This window comes from Bos taurus, chromosome 3 (assembly GCF_002263795.3).
Source record: "Bos taurus isolate L1 Dominette 01449 registration number 42190680 breed Hereford chromosome 3, ARS-UCD2.0, whole genome shotgun sequence".
In the NCBI taxonomy this organism is placed as follows: Eukaryota; Metazoa; Chordata; class Mammalia; order Artiodactyla; family Bovidae; genus Bos; species Bos taurus.
The window spans coordinates 112,296,914-112,311,898 of record NC_037330.1 but is presented as its reverse complement, the minus strand read 5'-3'; the positions used below and the strand labels follow the sequence as shown (position 1 = coordinate 112,311,898).

At 42.7% G+C, this 14,985-nt stretch overlaps 1 non-coding gene across 1 annotated transcript; it reads right to left on the bottom strand.

Moving 5' to 3' along the window:
* Positions 1 to 13,429: 13,429 nt before the first annotated feature.
* LOC112446088 (U6 spliceosomal RNA) lies at positions 13,430 to 13,534 on the bottom strand. Its single transcript, XR_003034163.1, has one exon. It is a non-coding gene; the product is annotated as a U6 spliceosomal RNA (small nuclear RNA).
* Between the last annotated feature and the right edge of the window lie 1,451 nt (positions 13,535 to 14,985).

Sequence of the window (14,985 nt, the reverse complement as noted above, 5' to 3'; positions counted from 1 at the left end):
GACTCTGCCTCCGCAGCCCTTTCAGACAGGCTGCTCACCTGCTCGCAGCCCCAGTTCCTCTTGGCAGGGGGCTGCAGTCCTCTTTGCTGCTGCCTCCAGATCATCGCTTCTGTTCCTTCTTTATAAAGAGGAGTCTGTGCTCAGTCCTGTCCGACTCTTTACGGCCCTGTGGACTGCAGCCCACCAGGCTCCTCTGCCCATGGGATTCACCAGGCACGAATACTGGAGTGGGTTGCCATGCCTTTCTCCAAGGAATCTTCCCGACCCAGGGATCAAACCCAGGTCTCTTGCAACTCCTGCACTGGCAGGCAGATTCTTTACCACTAGCACAACCTAGAAAGCTCTTGTGTGTATAACCATTTTCCCCTTATGCACGTAACCATTTCCCCCTTATGCACGTGACCATTTTCCCCTTATGCACGTGACCAATCACTAAAAGCTAATACCTGTAAAAGATCAGATCTGTTCAGTAGCTGAGGGCCAGGCCCGGGGTTGAGGACGGTAGGTGATGTAGGAGATCATGTTGTTATCATGCCAAATTCACAACTTGCCTTGGGTCACACACAAAGCTAGGTAAGTGGGAAAGCCCAGAGTCTAAATCCAGTAGTTTGGCTCAAGAGCCTGTACTCTTTTAAAATAAAACAAACAAACAAACAAACAAAAAACTTTGTTTTTTGGCCTCACCTTGTGGCAGGTGGGATCTTAGTTGCCCCACCAGGGATCGCACCCATGCCCTCTGCCTTGGCAGCCTGGAGTCTTAACCACTGGACTGCCAGGGAAGTCCCACGGGCTTGCGGTCCTAACCCTGAGGTCCTTTAATCTCATTCGTCTGTGTGACCCAGTAGCCTCTCCCTGCCTGTGCCAGCCCCACCACCTGGACATACTCCTGCAGTTACTGAAGACTCCTTCCCCCGGCTGGCATCTTCCTCTGCACCCCAACTCTTGCCATCACCCTGGGTGACCCAGACATCCCCAGGAAGGCCATGCGGGCCTTGACTTCATGGGTGCCTCCTCCACTCCAGCTCGGTCACATTTGTCCTTGAACCCACCACCTCTGATGTCACCAATCTGACTATCAGTTTACTAAACTCTCTCCTGAGTTCCAGTTGAGCATAACACATTGCTTGGCCTCTCCTCTGGGCCAGTTTCCTCAGCTTGCTCCCCAGCCTTCCACCCATTTCATTTTCGTCCCAGGAAAGAGTATTGTCATCTGTCCAGTGGCTCAGGCCAGACATCCTAAGAGTCACCCTTGAATCTTCTCTCTCCTTTGCCTGTGTAACCTCAGTCCTCAAGTCCTGTGGGTAAATCTCCAAAAGAGATCTGGATGCACCCATTTCTCTCCATCCCATGGTTACTGCCCTCATCGTAGCTAGCATCACCCCGGCCTGGCCAACTACAGCTGCCTCCTGACTGGTATTCCCTCTTCTGCTCTTAGTGTTCTTCAACGCAAGCTCCAGAAGCTGCGTGTTTTTTCCTTACAATGTAAACCAGGTCACGTGATCCTGCTTCCCATTGCAGGTGTGTGGTTTGCACGTACCCCGTCCCACAGTGTTCCTCCTGCTTTCTCATACCTTAGCCGCTTTGGCCTCCCTTCTGTTCCTGCAACAGGCAAGCCCTTTCCAACCTGTGTGCCTGCAGTCTCCACTTCTTGGATTTCTTTTCCCTGTATTCATCATGTGATTTCTAATTCCCACTCATCTTTCAGGTCTCAAAGAAGATCACAGAAAGGCAGTCCCTAACTCCTACCCCACATTTCCTCATGACCCTCATCCAAGTCTGTTGTTACACGTTTATTTCTCAGCATCTGTGGCGGACACTGTGGGTTGCCTCCCCTTCCTGAAAGTACTGCAATTTTTGTTTAGATAACTTGTGCCTCCCATGAAGCCCACATACATCCAGGCTTCCCCGACTCCTACTTCCAGACTCAAGCCTGCTCTCTTCAAAGGTAATCCCATTTTCCGTCAAGGAACACAATCAGCTAATCAGTGATGACATTCCCATGAGGCCAGGGAATGAATGGATGATCAGAAATGGATGATCCAATTTGTGGCAGTGAGATGAAATAGCAGGTTGCTGGGGGTGGGTAGAAAATTCATTTCTGAACTTTACTACCTTGGGTCCAGGCTACCTGGAGACACAGCCACACACACAGCCTAGCTGAAGGGACCCAAAAGAAATGGAGCTGCAGATGCTGGCTAAGCCGACCACAACTCAGCCGCCAGACTGTGACGGGAGCCAATGGTTTTTGTTGCGAAGTTAGTTTTGAGCAGGGTTTTCTCTTCCTTGCAGCTGAGAGAAATACACCGAAGGGCCTTTGGTCCCTAGTACTTTCTTTCCTTGATCCATCACCTCCTTGTTTTCATATCCTTTTCTACCCAGCTTAAGTGCTGTAAGTTTAGAATTTCAACTTACCCACAGCCTTGCATTTCTTCCTACTATCTTCTGTTGCCTCTGCTTGGCATCACCTCAGTTATCTAAGAATCCATTAGTGCAACCTCTGTATTACCTGCGTTCATGCCATTGACTTTTGCTGGAAGAAACTAAAAAATTATCAGAAAGATAGGTACCATAATAGATTCATGGTCAATTAGGTCCTAAACAATTGTTCAACACTCATGCTATGAGGTTGTTCTTGGCAGCAGTATGATGATAAAACATTTTATAGTCAAAACATCCAATAAAGGGGAATGTGATACACATTATAGTAAGAGCAGGCAACAGAAAACCAAGCAGCCATTTACAATGTGAAGAAAAATACGCATACACAATGTGTATAAAAGTGCCCACAATAGACTGTTAGCTGATAAGAGTAATATTACAAAAGTGTGGGCATGAAACCTGGTGAAGGATCTACAGAAAACTGTTACCATGGTAATATCCAGGTGCTGGAATTAATAGATTTTTATGGTATTCTTTTGTGCTTTTTATGTAATATTCAGTGTTAATTTGTCATAGAACTTAAAATTATTTACAGGTTTTTGATCATCCAGATCAAAGATGATCTAGACTCCTTGCCAGGCTTCTAAAGTCCACTGTGCACTTCTTTTTGTTCTTAGACTGCTTCCCACTAGAGGTGTATAGACGGGGTACTGCCACAGCTAATTTGAAATAGTTCTTTACCAATATTATATATTGATAAGTTCATTCATTTCATCTGTTTTTCAATTTAGGAAATTTATTTTTTCATAGTGTGAATTTGGGGACATTTCCTTCTTTTTCTATTCTCTGGAATAATTTAGGGCTTCACTTATGGCTCAGCTGGTAAAGAATCTGCCTGCAATGTGGGAGACCTGGCTTTGATCCCTAGGTTGAGAAGATCCCTGGAGAAGGCAAAGGCTACCCATTCCAGTATTCTGGCCTGGAGAATTCCATGGACTGTCCATGGGGTCGCAAAGAGTTGGACACCACTGATTTATATAAGGTTATTATGATTATCTATTCTTTGAAGATTTGGTGAAATTCCTCTGTAAAACAGTGTAGACTTGATATTTTTCTCCTGACTTTTTCTTTTGGGAAGTTTCTAACAGTTAATTTAAGACGCTGATAATGACATTGTCTAACTTAATCCACAGTCTTCGAGTATTTCCTTGCTTTCTGTCACGATAAGATGTCTCAGCCTAGCTTGTGCTTAACTTGCCCCAGATGTGGAATCAATAACTTCTCAAAGCAGCCCTGGTTCCTTTGAGTGAAGCATGGTATTTAGAAACCAAGAGGTGGATGTTTAGTGTGCTCATTGCTACTTGAGTGTCATTGCTTTTGGGCAGAGACAGGAAGCATATTCCTAGCCACTTCCTTCTCCAGGGGATCTTCCCCAACCCAAGGCCTGAACCTTTCTATGTCTCAGGCATTAGCAGGTGCCTTCTTTACCATTGAGACACCTGGGAAGCCCAGGAAATATACATGTATTTTCAATTTCATGAATTCATGTTAATATTTCCAATTCAAATTTTTTTATTATACAATTTAAAAAAAAACATTTAAAATTTTATTTATATTTACTTTTTGGTTTCACTGGATCTTTGTTGCTGTGTGCGAGCTTTCTCTTGTTGCAGCGAGCAGGGGCTACTCTTTGTTGTGGTGTGTGGGCTTCTTATTGGGGTGTGGGCTTCTCACTGGGGTGTGGGCTTCTCACTGGGATGTGGGCTTCTCACTGGGGTGTGGGCTTCTCACTGGGGTGGCTTCTTTTGTTGCGAGCACAGGTTCTAGGGTGTGTGGGCTTCCGTCCTTGCAGCACATGGGCTCAGTAGTGTGACTCTCCAGCTTAGCTGCTACATGGCATGCGGAATCCTCCCAGACCAGGGATTGAAATTGTGTCCCCTGTATTGGCAAGCAGATTCCCATCCACTGTGCTACCAGTTAAGTCCTACTATACAATTTTTATTAACCTATTTTATTACATATTTATATCTGTTTTACACATAACATCTTGGCATTAATTAACATTAGCATATCGTTTGCTTTATCATAAAAATACAGAAAATTATTTCAACATTCCAATACCAGTATTACTATTAACAATAAACAAAGTAACATTTTAAGATTCCTTTGCAGTCTTTCTTATGCTTAGAATAAAAATATCAACTGCATCAGAGTTCTGTGTTCAAAAGTGACTTTAAAATAGTTATTTTCTCTATGTGGTTGTGTTACCATTTTGAGAAACTCTTAGGTCATTTGTTGCTGTTTGTATTCAAGTTAAGGATTTTAAAAACTTTTGAATATTTGAGCTATAAGTTTACTTGGTATAAAATTTTGAAACTCTATAAAGGGCAATGTACAGAAGGCTTCTGCTTCTACTCCCACCATTCTCCATAAGGTAATAAGGGTTAATCCTTTCTGCCTTTTTTGGCAAGGAAAGCAAATGTATATATAAGTTATTTGCCCTTTTTCTTTTATAAAAAAGGCTTTTTTTTTTTTGCTATGGAGAAAATTAAGTATATACAAAAGTAGAAAATGCAGTTAATATTCAGTTTCAATAATGCTAAACTCATGACTGTTCTTGCTTTGTGTACACTGTGGGCTTCCCAGGCGGCGCTAGTGGTAAAGAACTTGCTTGCCAATGAAGGAGCTATAAGAGATGTGGACTGCATCCCTGGGTCGGGAAGATCCCCTGGAGAAGGGCACGACAGCCCACTCTAATATTCTTGCCTAGAGAATCCCATGCAGAGAGGAGCTGGTGGGCTACAGTCCACAGGGTTGCAAAGAGTCAGACACGACTGAAGCAACTTAGCCTACGTGCCCTCCAAAGGTCACTTGGAAGCAAATCCCAAATGTCATATCATTTCATTCATAAATATTTCTGTATATAGCTCCAAAGGATGATAATGCCTTTGACAATAAACATATCCACAATACTCTTATCACAGCTATAATTTAAAAATTATTTATTAATATTGTAACATATTCGGCTAGCGTTCACATTTCATATGTTGTCTCAAAAATTTTAAGAATAATTTGTCAGAATCAGAATTTAGATAAGGTCAGTATATTGCAACTAGGTTTAGGATTAGATCACTTTTTCTGAGGAGTTTTCAGACTCTATATATTGCTAGAGATGCCTAACAGTATACAGAATCTGGATGTTTCTCTGTCATCTGTATCATCTGTAAACTGGTGTTTAGCTCTGGAGTTTGGAACAGATTCAGATTTAATTTTTGTGATTTTCTAGGAAAATCCCATGGATGGAGGAGCCTAGTGGGCTGCAGTCCATGGGGTCGCTAAGAGTTGGACACGACTGAGCGACTTCACTTTCACTTTTCACTTTCATGCATTGGAGAAGGAAATGGCAACCCACTCCAATGTTCTTACCTGGAGAATCCCAGGGACGGGGGAGCCTGGTGGGCTGCCGTCTCTGGGGTCGCACAGACTCGGACATGACTGAAGCGACTTAGCAGCAGCAGGCAAGAATACTTCTCAAGTGGAGTTAAGAAGGCAGATAATGTCTAATTGCCTTACTTTTTGTGATATTAGCCGTTATTGATGATCATTGCCAGGGTTTATTTTAATAGGGGTTTCAAAATAGTGATACTTAAATTCTATTTTTCTTCATTTTTTATAAAGAGAAACTTCCCCTCCTTAACTATGGGTTTACGCTGAAACACATTTTACACAAGAAAAGCAGGATAAATGCTTGGATTTATTCCCCTGGCATTTACTGGTTATTAAAATAATGAGTTGGCCCTTTAGTATTTTTTATAGGTGACCAATAAGTTTTAAAAAATGTTATTATGAACTCATGGATTCAAACACATTTACTATGCTTCCATTCATTGCCTTTATTGTTCTGTTATCATTGTTATTATTATTGATGTTCAGATTGCCCCAGATTTGTCCAGGGAAGGCTTTTGAAGTTGACTCTTGAATTCCCTTGACATGATACAAGTAGTCTTGGGTAGCTTTCTTGTTTTGGGGAGGATAAGATTTTCCATGTTCATTTTGTACATTTTCTGCCCCAGACCTGAAATCAGCTATCTCTCCAAAAAGCCTTTATTCCCTTTACTATAAAATATTTTGGAGAAGGCAATGGCACCCCACTCCAGTACTCTTGCCTGGAAAATCCCATGGACAGAGGAGCCTGGTAGGCTGCAGTCCATGGGGTTGCAAAGAGTTGGACATGACTGAGCGACTTCACTTTCACTTTTCACTTTCATGCATTGGAGAAGGAAATGGCAACCCACTCCAGTGTTCTTGCCTGGAGAATCCCAGGGACGGCGGAGCCTGGTGGGCTGCTGTCTGTGGGGTCTCACAGAGTTGGACACGACTGAAGTGACTTAGTAATAGTAGTAGTAGAAAATATTTAGAGACCATAATCTGGAGGTTAGCATGCTCATTACAATTGGATTGTTCCTTGTTTCTAGGCCTTTTCAGTAGATAGAACTAGGAATACCTACATACACACGTATATTTTAAAGATAAAATACATCATGAGATCATCGTGATATTTCCAATTCAGGGCTGATAGGTTTTACTTACCCTCATCTATCTTATGGAGAAGGCAATGGCACCCCACTCCAGTACTCTTGCCTGGAAAATCCCACAGACAGAGGAGCCTGGTAGGCTGCAGTCCCTGGGGTCGCTAAGAGTCAGACACGACTGAGCGACTTCACTTTTACTTTTCACTTTCATGCATTGGAGAAGGAAATGGCAACCCACTCCAGTGTTCTTGCCTGGAGAATCCCAGGGACAGGGGAGCCTGGTGGGCTGCCGTCTGTGGGGTTGCACAGAGTCGGACATGACTGAAGCGACTTAGCAGCAGCAGTAGCAGCATCTATCTTAAACATGAATCTCCTTTCTTCCCTGAGAAAAATTCCAGTTTCCAGTAATACTAACAAAAATATTCATATACTTTCCCCCATAATACACAAAACAATACCAAAATAAAATACGAACATTATTAACATCAATGTGATTTCTGAAACAGTTAATTTTTTGCAGGTCTTTTTGTCTTTAGTTCTATCCTGCTAGGGGTGTAGAGTTAATTTACTATATTTATAAAATCATCTGAAATAGTTCCTCTCTGGGGATCATTTCAACTCTGTAAGAAGGTGTGTTTATTTCATTTTGCTTTCAGTTTGTTAATTTAGTCTCCTTCTTCATATTTTATAATTTTATTTATTTATTTGTTTTTGACTCTGCTGGGTCTTTGTTGCTGCATGGGCCTCTAGTTGCAGTGCACAGGCTTATCACTGCAGTGGCTTGTCTTGTTTCGAAACGCAGGCTCTAGGGAGTGAGGGCTTCCGTAGTTCAGCTCCCAGGCTCTAGAGCACAGGCTCAGTAGTTGCTGTGCACAGGCTTAGCTGTTCCGCAGACACCGTGGCATGTGGGATATCTTTCTGGATCAGAGATTGAACCCATGTCTCTTGTATTGACAGGTGGATTCTTTACCACTGAACCAGCAGGGAAGCCCTCTGGTCCTCTTCTTCCTATACAAAGAGTACCGAAATATACATTCTTCTGCCCTCAGTGTTCTTCGTGTAATATTTTATCTTGGGAATCATTTCATGTAGGCTCTTGACTAGCTTCCTCATTGTTTTCACTGTTGTATTATGCTTCATTGCGTGGATGTACCCTGGCTCACGCACTAGTGCCCTGCTGATAAACACTGAAATTGTTTCTAGTCTTCCGCTTTTATAAACAGTGCTGCTGTGAGTAAACTTGTGGATGTGTGGGTCTGTCTTTGAGGAGTGTATCTTCGGAAAAAAATTCCTACAAGTGGGATTGCTGGGTCAGAGCGTACATTATTATGAAATGTCGTTACGCACTGTCAAATTCTCCTCCCTAAGAGGTGGCCCAGCCACGTGCTGGAGTGTCTTCTGCACATCTTTGTAAGCACACGGCGTTATGCAGCTTTTACATGTTTGCAGATCTAACAGGTGAGAAACCATATCTCTGAGGAGTGAAACTGAGCATCTTTTCATATATTTGACAGCTTTGCTTATCTCTCTTTTCACTGTTTTTGACTATTTGCTTATGGTACTTTTAGTCTTTTTTTTTTTTTTCTCAGTTATGAGGGATATGTGCATGAAGGCGTCGCACCTGCTTTAAAAAGAACTATATTCTCTAATATTGGGCTGCACAATTTGACACATGTTTATTACTAACTCGGGTCCCTGGACTCTTGAATCAGTAGAACTTGATAAGAGGCCAGATTGGGAATCCAGGCAAGGCTTTACTGGGACTCATGTTGCAGTAGGAGGGAATGCAAACAAGTGAGAGGTTCCTTGCCCTAAGCAGCGTGAGTTGGTTCCTTACCTGTGCTTAGGGGAGGCGCAGATCAGTGGACCAGGCTGGGAGGGGGCTTAGTGGTCCTCCCGCGCCCTTGCTGGCGCTGCGTGTAGGGATCACGGGGAGTGCTCTGCTTTTGCTCCCAGCTCTCAGAAGTGGCAGCTGGTTTGTGACATTTTTGTATCTTTTTTGTAGTTTTGTTTTGTACTTGTTTTTCATAATTTGCCCCAACTGAGCGTGTGTGCAGTTATTTTTAGTCCTTTGTAGTTTCTTTCTATTCTGTTGTTCAAGAAGGCTTTGTTTGGGTATAAGCGCTTCAGTAAAAGGTCCCAGGTGCCTGTCTCCTATTCACAAAAACTTCCTTATGGTTATTTTGTTTAGGTCTTTTACAAGCTTCCTTTTTTGTTACCTTGATCTATTGTGTTCTGAGAGTGATGAATTAGAGCTCCTGTTGTTGGCGTGTTTCTGTTTCTCTTTGCATGTCTTAGTTACAACAACAAACCGCAGTGTCTGCTTCTTTGGTGAGTAGTTAATATCTGCTACGTCTTCATTGTGAACTGTGTCCTTTAGCGTTATGAAGTGTCCTCGTCTCGTTTAATGCCTTCGGGCCTACGTTCAGTTGGCAGATACCAGATGCTGGTCCCTGGCTTATTGCCCGCACTAGCTTGTTGTCCCTCCACCCATTCTTTTGCTATAATTGTAGATGACCATTCTCTCTTTTGAAAGACTAACGGCTGTAGCAGCTAGGTTTCCTTACGTTAGCCTCAAACCATGCCTCAGGTAATGCTGTGTCCTGAGCTCAGGGTGCCCATATCTGGCCCCAGAGTGTGGGTGTCGGAGCTCCCCCTCCCCGACTAAATGTACAAATGCCTTGGAGCATGCCGAAGCTATGCTTCTTCGTTTTTAGCTATTTTGCGTCACTTTGCTGCGGGTGTCTTTCTTGTGACAGCCCAGCACTGAGCTTTCCTTTGTGAGCTAATCTGAAGGTCTTCTTTTACAGGTAAATTAAACCTATTAAACATTTCATAATGTGAGGGCTATGCTTGTTTTCAGATCTGTCATATTGTTTTAAGCTGTATTTACTTCGTGTATTTGTCACATTTACTGATTCTTTCACAATGAGATATTTTGGGTACTTTAAAAATACATGTATTACTATTCTGCAACATTTTTTATTTTGCTAAATTTTAATTTTGCTGATTTCATTTATACCAATGTATTTATGCAGTGTCCTTAGTCCTCTTTTTCTCTTCTTCCATCTTTGCTATTTTATCAACTTTGTATCAGTGGTTCTCAGTACAGGAAGTGTGTGTGTGTGTGTGTGTGTGTGTGTATGAGAGAGAGAGAGAGTGTGTGTGTCAGTTTTGCTTCCCAGAGGACACCTGGTGATGTGGAAACATTTTTGGTTGTTTCACAGCTTGGGGAGGGGAGTCATAAGCATCTAGTGGGTAGAGACCTGGGACATTGCTAGGCATTGTATATTACACAGGACATCCAAGTCCTACAACAAAAAAGCATTCTGCCTAAAATGTCAGTATTTCCGAGTCTGAGAAATCCCTCTTTATATACCATCATTTGACTCCCACCTGTTATCCATGTTGTATTCAATGAGTTCATTGAACTTTCCCCTTCTCTCCCCTTTCGCTATAGGTTAAAAACTTTTAGTTCTAGAAAATTTTCTTAGAGTGTAATTATAAATATCATTTCTGTTCCATTTATTTATATTTCCTCCTTCAGGGATTCAGTACACATAAACTAGTTTGTCTTCTTACTTATCCCTTTATTTTTAATTTTAGTTTTTAAATTTAATCTTTATTTTATATTGAAGTGTAGTTGATTTACAATGCTGTGTTACTTCTGGGTGTACAGCAAAGCGAATCAGCCATGCAAATGCGTATACCTATTCTTTTTCAGATTCTTTTCCCATATAGGCGATTAAAGAATATTGAGGAGAGTTCCCTGTGCTATGAATAGGTCCTTGTTGATTATCTATTTTATATATAGTAGTGTGTATATGTTAACCCCAAATCCTAATTTACCCCATCTCCTTTTCATTGATTTCTATCTTCTGAAGTGCTTTAAGTTCCTTTCTGTACCCTTCTCCTTTTCATTGATTTCTACCTTCTGAAGTGCTTCAAGTTCCTTTCTGTGTGCGTTTATTACACTGTCCTTCTGTGTCTATCATCCCTCGACACTTTGCAACTTGGGCTTAATTTTTTAATGGCCTTTTCCTCATTTTATTTCTTTCTGTTACATGTCCATTTGTATTTCGAGTTTTTGAACTTATTTGTGTTGCACTGTAATATTTGCAATTGTCTGTTTAATTATATTTAATCAATATTGGAGTTTTCTTCCTACAACACAAGAGACGGCTCTACACATGGACATCACCAGATGGTCAATACTGAAATCAGATTGATTATATTCTTTGCAGCCAAAGATGGAGAAGCTCTATACAGTCAGCAAAAACAAGACCAGGAGCTAACTGTGGCTCAGATCATGAACTTTTTACTACAAAATTCAGACTTAAATTGAAGAAAGTAGGAAAAACCACTAGACCATTCATCTATGACCTAAATCAAATCCCTTATGATTATACAGTGGAAGTGAAAAATAGATTCAAGGGATTAGATCTGATAGACAGAGTGCCTGAAGCTCTATGGACAGAGGTTCATGACACTGTACAGGAGGCAGTGATTGAAACCATCCCCAGGAAAAAGAAATGTGAAAAGGCAAAATGGTTGTCTGAGGAGGGCTTACAAATAGCTGAGAAAAGAAGAGAATCGGAGAAAAGAAGAGAAGCAAAAGGCAAAGGAGAAAAGGAAAGATCTGCCTATCTGAATGCAGAGTTCCAAAGAATAGCAAGGAAGATAAAGCCTTTCTCAGTTATCAGTGCAAAGAAATAGAGGAAAACAATAGGATGGGAAAAACTAGAGATCCTCTCAAGAAAATTAGAGATACCAAGGGAACATCTCATGCAAAGATGGGCACAGTAAAGGACAGAAACAGTATGGACCTAACAGAAGCAGAAGATATTAAGAAGAGGTGGCAAGAATACATAGAAGAACTATACAAAAAAGATCTTCATGACCCAGATAATCATGATAGTGTGATCACTCACCTAGAACCAGACATCCTGGAGTGTGAAGTCAAGTGGGCCTTAGGAAGCATCACTACGAACAAAGCTAGTGGAGGTGATGGAATGCTAAATGAGCTATTTCAAATCCTAAAAGATGATGCAGTGAAAGTGCTGCACTCAGTATGCCAGCAAATTTGGAAAACTCAGCAGTGGTCACAGGGTTGGAAAAGGTCAGTTTTTGTTTCAATCCCAAAGAAAGGCAATGCCAAAGAATGCTCAAACTACTGCACAATTGTACTCATCTCACATGCTAGCAAAGTAATGCTCAGAATTCTCCAAGTGAGGCTTCAATAGTACGTGAACCAAGGACTTCCAGATGTTCACGCTGGATTTATAAAAGGCAGAGAAACCAGAGATTAAATTGCCAACATCTATTGGATCATAGAATAAACAAGAGAATTCCAGAAAAACATCGACTTCTGCTTTATTGATCATGCCAAAGCCTTTGTGTGGATCACAACAAACTGTGGAAAATTCTTAAAGAGATGGGAATACCAGACCACCTGACCTGCCTCCTGAGAAATCTGTATGCAGGTCAAGAAGCAACAGTTAGAACTGGACATGGAACAATAGACTGGTTCCAAATAATGAAAGGAGTACGTCAAGGCTGTGTATTGTCACCTTGCTTATTTAACTTATTTGCAGAGTACATCATGCAAAATGCTGGGCTGGATGAAGCACAAGCTGGAATCAAGACTGCTGGGAGAAATATCAGTAACCTCAGATGTGCAGATGACACCACCCTTATGGCAGAAAGTGAAGAGGAACTAAAGAGCCTCTTGTTGAAAGTGAAAGAAGAGAGTGAAAAAGCTGGCTTAAAACTCAACATTCAAAAAACAAAGATCATGGCAGCTGGTCCCATCACTTCATGGCAAATAGATGGGGAAACAATGGAAACAGTGACAGACTTTATTTTCTTGGGCTCCAAAATCACTGCAGATGGTGACTGCAGCCATGAAATTTATTATTATTTTTTTCTATCAAAAATATAAACCAGATATTTTTATTTAAGAATATTTCACCCAGTTTCATGGACCTTCCCCTTTCCCTCTTTGTTGACTGCTTGCTTTGCCCATGCGTTCGTTACCTACAGTTGAAAGGCAAATGTATTATCTCAGGGAGCTTCTGAGGCTGAAGCACTGGGGAGTGGTTGGGGGGCAGGTGGTATTCAGACCTGGGGTCTCTTCTGAATGAAGCTGTGGGGCAGGGGCTGCAGTCACCTGGTGGCTTGAGTAGGTGAGGATCTGGCTCTTGGCAAGAGGCTGTGGTTTCATGTCAGGTGGGCTCCTCAATGACAGGACAGCTGACTTTCCCCGGAAGTAAGTGGAGGGAGGGAGAGAGGCAGCGAGACTGTATTGGGTACTTATATTCTATATTGTAGAATAAATTACCCTCAAACTGCAAGCGGCAGTCATTTTCTCACACTGCCTGTGGACCAGCAATCTGGGCAAGGCTTAGCTGGGGCTTCAGGCTCTGGGTCTCTAAAAAGGCTGCCATCGAGGTGTCATCTGGAGCTCATTTAAGATTGTTTTTTAGCAGTTTGTGATGAAGCTTGTTGTGAGATAACACAAAAATACAGAACACTTCACAGATTTGTGTGCCATCTTCATACGGGGGTCATGCTAATCTCTGTTGCCATTCCAGTTTTAGGAGATGTGCTGCCGAAGTGAGCAGAGTCTGAGATTCTTAAGTCTCGCCTGGGTGATGCTCTTCCCACACACCCCTGTGGGTGTCAGTAGGACTCAGTTCCTCAGGCTGTTGGACTCAGGGCCTCAATTCTTCACTGGCTCTTGGCCGGAGGTCTCCCTCAGCTCCTTGTTACGAGGGCTTTTTTGGTGGGCAGTGTCCTTCATTAGAGCAAGCGAGCAAGAAGGCAAGAGAGTGTGCAGGCCAGATGGAAGCCACGGTCCTTGGTTTCTCATCCCTTTTGCCATATCCTGTTCCTTAGATTTGAGTCACTTGGTCCAGCCTACACTCCAGGAAAGGAGTTGTACACCAGGGCATGAATCCCAGGAGGTGGCAGGGATCCCAGGGCCATCTTAGGAAGCTACATGCCACAGCAACTAAAATCCAGACTGTTGTGCCTTTTCATAACCCAACCAACAAATGACATTTCATCATTTCTGCTGTATTTTAACTGGTCGCACAGACCAGCCCTACTACAATATGGGAGAAGACTACACAGGTGGTGAATTCCAGGGGGTAGAGATAAGTGGGGGCCATCTTAGAGGCTGCCATCACAGCCCAACCAGAAGAATTTCTCCTCTTCATCCTGCACGGAGGCCGCAGAGGCTGGCTCATGTAGACACATCAACGGGCTCTCTGTCTTTTGGGTGGATGTAGCCAGTGGGGAGCACTGGCAGGGATGGGATGAGCTCGGGTACTTCCTGCTCCAGCTCCCTCATGGCAGGCTGGCTGCGCCTTCACCTGAAGGCCACAGACTGTCATCTGAACTGTCCTTCATGCACTGAGTGTCATCTGATCCATAAAATTGGATGCACACAGAGATATGCCAAAGAACAAACTGAAGTTTGCCGGTGCTCACAAGGGAATGAAGGAATTCAGTGAATGGCCTTGCTCTTCTCTCAGCCATGAAATTTAAAGATACTTGCTCCTTGGAAGAAAAGCTATGACAAACCTAGACAGTGTATTAAAAACCAGAGACATTACTTTGCCAACAAAGGTCCTTCTAGTCAAAGCTGTGGTTTTCCCAGTAGTCATGTATGGATGTGAGAGTTGGATGATAAAGCTGAGAACTGAAGAATTGATGCCTTTGAGATGTGGTGATGGAGAAGACACTTGAGAGTCCCTTGGACTGTAAGGAGATCCAACCAGTCCATCCTAAAGGAAATCAGTCCAGAATATTCATTTGAAGGACTGGTGCTGAAGCTGAAACTCCAGTACTTTGGCCAACCGATGCGAAGAGCTGACTCACTGGAAAAGACCTTTATGCTGGGAAAGACTGAAAGCAGGAGGAGAAGGGGATGACACAGAATAAGATGGCTGGATGGCATCACTGACTCAATGGACATGAGTTTGAGCAAGCTCTGGGAGTTGGTGATGGACAGGGAAGCCTGGTATGCTACAGTCCATGGGGAGGCAAAGAATCTGACATGACTGAGCAA